The 4,888-nt window shown below is 33.9% G+C and overlaps 1 long non-coding RNA gene across 1 annotated transcript in view; it reads right to left on the bottom strand.

Moving 5' to 3' along the window:
- Window positions 1-1,266: 1,266 nt before the first annotated feature.
- The window catches only part of LOC144980203 (uncharacterized), a 5,347-nt gene continuing 1,725 nt past the window's right edge, over window positions 1,267-4,888 (bottom strand). The window contains exons 1-2 of the long non-coding RNA XR_013646835.1: window positions 2,771-4,888; window positions 1,267-1,846 (exon numbers count right to left, since the gene is read on the bottom strand). The exon at window positions 2,771-4,888 is cut by the window's right edge and continues 1,725 nt beyond it. This is a non-coding gene — a long non-coding RNA (uncharacterized LOC144980203). The remainder of the gene's footprint in view (window positions 1,847-2,770) is intronic.

Below are 4,888 nucleotides of genomic sequence, written 5' to 3'. Positions count from 1 at the left end.
TATATTTAAAAATTGATAGTTGAAAATGTGTACAATAACAACACACACATACGCACACGCACACACAGTTATACTCCTAAACTTGTCCTTGTGTGTCCTTTATTTCTTCCTTGTTGTTTTGAGGTGGGGGGGGGGGGGGGGGGGGGTTCATAGGAACTGTCAATAACGAATGACGAGGGGTTGGGGGGGCACAGAGTGTTCAACAGCTTTCCATATAAACTACAATTAGTGGGTGTGCAAAGAAATTCTTTTTTTACAAAAACCATGTCAGACATACCCATTGCTAAAATCAAAACAGCCTGACAATTTTTTCTCCTCACGACCATGTATGAAATTATTTCATACAAAGCTTCTTTCTCTTCATCAAACGCTACCACCCTTTAAATCATTTTTAAAAAGACACATATCCATCAAGCTTCCCTATGACTTAAAACAACCAATACTTTCATGTTTAAGAATATTTTAAAAACACCAACACCGACCAAGATCGGGCAGAGGAAATATTTTAAAAAGCTGGATTAGCTGAGACAAGAGCTTCACTAATCTGCATAACCTATACCACACACTTTCTGACTGTTTTATATCTATACTTATATGTATCAGTTCTGTGTATATTCCTCATTTTTTCTACAACTTAAGAGAAATGACAGCAAATTTTTTTTTTTAAGAAGCCTGAGTTATTCCAGTCTTCCCTTGGAATAGAACTACCCTATAGACAAGTTTTCTCTTAGGGATGAATAAATAAAGGGAATTAACATATTTATTCATTTATTTATCTATTACTTTAGTAACATTATTTTCCCATATATTTATGTTGAACAAAGTTTAATGGAGCTTACAAATTTATTCATTTATTTATCTATTACTTTAGTAACATTATTTTCCCATATATTTATGTTGAACAATGTTTTAATGGAGCTTGTAACACGAATGAGAGTCATGGACAATGAAAATGAAATATTTCACAAGATGAATTAGTTACTCGTATATAATTTCATCTCAGGACGACGACAGATTTCAGAGACAGTGGAAAAAAGGAAACAAATTATTTTCAAATCAACAGGTTTCAACTCTGACCAAAACTGACAAAACTCATTTTATTCTTTCGTTTTTTTTCTTTTTTTTTTTTTTTTTTTTGGTAAGCTGGAAAATTGAATATAATAGCTTCAAAAGTAAAAAAAAAAATTTAAAAAAAATTAATTTGAAGCTGAAGAAGGGTTTTAAGCCCGGAACGTTCCATATTCATTATTTTGCAATTTTTTAAAATTTTCTGTCATCGGTTGTGTTATCTTTATATCTGTTCAATTATTTTTTTCCAATATTTAAGCAAAAGTTTGGGTTTTTCTGAGGGGGGGGGGGTTGTTTTATTTGTTTTTTAGCTAAAAAGATCAAAAATGTGTTTTGTCAGTACATACGGCAGATTTGATATCATCAATAACAAAAGACTTATTTTTAACTTACAAAATGTATTGACAGACGTAACCAATCAGCCCACAATAGTATCATGTCGGAGAGAACTCAATGTCCTCCTTGAAGCCTCATCTGAACTCGTAGAATTTGGGTTACCAGAAATGCCTTCTCTACAACACGAGTAGACGATATGAATGACGTCACGCTTTCTCTGGCCTATTGTCTTCATCTGAAGTTCATTCCGACATGACACCATCGAGACATGTTGGGTCACATTTTAAGAGACGTATCGGAGCACCAACTGAAAAACGCAGCACCTAAAAGAGTCCTTCAGAGCCATTAGGCACAGTTAGTTCTACCTATTCTTGTATTCACTGTAAACTGTTAATATGACATGTCATTGTGCATACAGCAACGTTTACACTGTTAGTTCTACCTATTCTTGTATTCACTGTAAACTGTTAATATGACATTTCATTGTGCATACAGCAACGTTTACACAGTTAGTTCTACCTATTCTTGTATTCACTGTAAACTGTTAATATGACATGTCATTGTGCATACAGCAACGTTTACACTGTTAGTTCTACCTATTCTTGTATTCACTGTAAACTGTTAATATGACATTTCATTGTGCATACAGCAACGTTTACACTGTTAGTTCTACCTATTCTTGTATTCACTGTAAACTGTTAATATGACATGTCATTGTGCATACAGCAACGTTTACACTGTTAGTTCTACCTATTCTTGTATTCACTGTAAACTGTTAATATGACATTTCATTGTGCATACAGCAACGTTTACACAGTTAGTTCTACCTATTCTTGTATTCACTGTAAACTGTTAATATGACATGTCATTGTGCATACAGCAACGTTTACACTGTTAGTTCTACCTATTCTTGTATTCACTGTAAACTGTTAATATGACATTTCATTGTGCATACAGCAACGTTTACACTGTTAGTTCTACCTATTCTTGTATTCACTGTAAACTGTTAATATGACATGTCATTGTGCATACAGCAACGTTTACACTGTTAGTTCTACCTATTCTTGTATTCACTGTAAACTGTTAATATGACATTTCATTGTGCATACAGCAACGTTTACACAGTTAGTTCTACCTATTCTTGTATTCACTGTAAACTGTTAATATGACATGTCATTGTGCATACAGCAACGTTTACACTGTTAGTTCTACCTATTCTTGTATTCACTGTAAACTGTTAATATGACATTTCATTGTGCATACAGCAACGTTTGCACAGTTAGTTCTACCTATTCTTGTATTCACTGTAAACTGTTAATATGACATTTCATTGTGCATACAGCAACGTTTGCACAGTTAGTTCTACCTATTCTTGTATTCACTGTAAACTGTTAATATGACATGTCATTGTGCATACAGCAACTTTTGCACAGTTAGTTCTACCTATTCTTGCATTCACGGTACAATGTAAAAGTAGCAATTTGTTTTGGTAACAATGTATAAATACAATTTTCATAAATAATTCTTTTCTTTCTTTACTCATAAGTTTTCAAATTCTTTACAATTTTATATAAAACTTGATTGATAAAGACAAATCCCTAATTTTTCCATTTCTAATACTCAAATAGAACACATGAACATCTATAAATAAACTATCTTTTTTTTTTTATCTACATACACAAAACTGAACAATATTGAGTTAAAAAAAAAAAATAAAAGACTTTTCCAGTATAATGAAAAAAATAACTGTTTTATAATGATTTGAATGAGGTATCATATTATGAGCTTATAAAAAATATACATGTCGTTATTTCAAAGTTCTAAGTAAATAATGTGGTATTTGTCATTTATATGTGTTAAAAATGATAAATAACACCATCTCATTTTAAGACCTGTGCGATGCAGTAACAGTTTTGATAAACATCACATTCAATCACGTACAACTTGTCTGTCTCTAGTTTGTTTGTCCTTGTTTTTAAGGGTTTTACAGTGCTTGCAACACATTTAGGTCATATCAGCACCAGTAAAAAGGAGGAAAATTGGATAGTAAAGACATTCTTGATGTACAATAATAAAGGACATGAGGAAAAAGTAAGACATAGAGGAAATGGTTCAGATAGGGAACAGATGTAGATTCCAAGAACACACAATCAGTCTATTTAGTTTGAGATCACCTAAAAGTCTCACCCAGACACCAGCACAAGTCCCACTAAGAGGAGCACACTCAAATGTGTACAAATCATCTGTTAAAATTTAAAAAAAATAACAGTACATAACAGAGAGAGATGGTTTTCAAGGAAAAAAATATCATCTCCCAAAACTATAACCATACATTCAACTGTTTCCCTCTCAGCCAGGGTATCAGTCATGGCCAGGACAAAACCAAGAGAGAGCAATTGGAAAACAGATACAAGGGAATAGAAGCCACAGCAAGTACCTCCCTGTCCACTATGGGAGGTCAGGAACCCTACCCACTCATCTCTTTATAAGACCTGTACGAGGCAATAGCAGTTTAAAAAAACACATCACACATGAAATCACATTAAAATTTGTCTGGTCTAAAACAAAACACCAACATCATATTATATCATCCTTCAGAGCCATTAGGGCCCGAAGAGCCGGGGTTTAATCCCGATTTCTATATCGCAAGAGAAGGGGGGTGAAAGGAGACTGGGTGGTGGTGGTGGTGGTTGTGGGAGGGGGAGAAGGTTGAGTCCTTGTAAACATTGTTTATTCCAACACGTAGTCAACAATATATTATATATAGCGTGTGAACAGGGTTGCCAAATCAGGGGGTAAAGATTTACTGAGCTTATATGCAAGCCCATCAACCGACCCCTATATGAGCACTGGACTCCAGGAAAAAGGCATAATGTAGTTACTTTTCAATACATGACATGACACGAGATGACATTATCGTTAAGAACTACAAAAGGTCAAGCATGATTTTACTTTAACAGGCGGGTCTCCTGGTGCTCACTCCCCCAATGACAAATGGTATCAGTCTTGATTCTAGAATCATCTTTACAGATATTTCCCCAATAAATGTTTACGATTATCGAATATGGAAAATATAATCATTTTTTTTCAAATCATGTTTTGGATTCTGAAAATACGCCCTCCCACCTAGAAAAGCTATAAAAAATAAAAATAAAAAAATAATAAATTGTCTCGACTTCTGATTACCCTATCTGCTTGAGTCATGGGTGAAAGTTAACGGGGATCAATTTGCCTGAAAGACAGACCGGTGAAGCCGGTTTGCCTGAATTAGATGCTAATTTAAATTTTTTGCGATCTACGACTCGCCGGTTGAGTGCCAACCTTCCCAGAGTGAAAAGTACATTTAATTCTATGACCCTAAATGTGTTTTTTTTTTTTTTTTAAGCAAAAAGAAAAAAGTATTTAGTCTGCATGATTGAAAACAAAATTTCTATATAAGCAAACACCAAACCCAAAGCGAAATGATCTTCATCATTTAAACACT

Source organism: Berghia stephanieae, chromosome 9 (assembly GCF_034508935.2).
Source record: "Berghia stephanieae isolate SIO BIC M18660-M18661 chromosome 9, UCSD_Bste_1.3, whole genome shotgun sequence".
NCBI lineage: Eukaryota > Metazoa > Mollusca > Gastropoda > Nudibranchia > Aeolidiidae > Berghia > Berghia stephanieae.
This window is presented reverse-complemented; position numbering and strand designations above follow the sequence as displayed.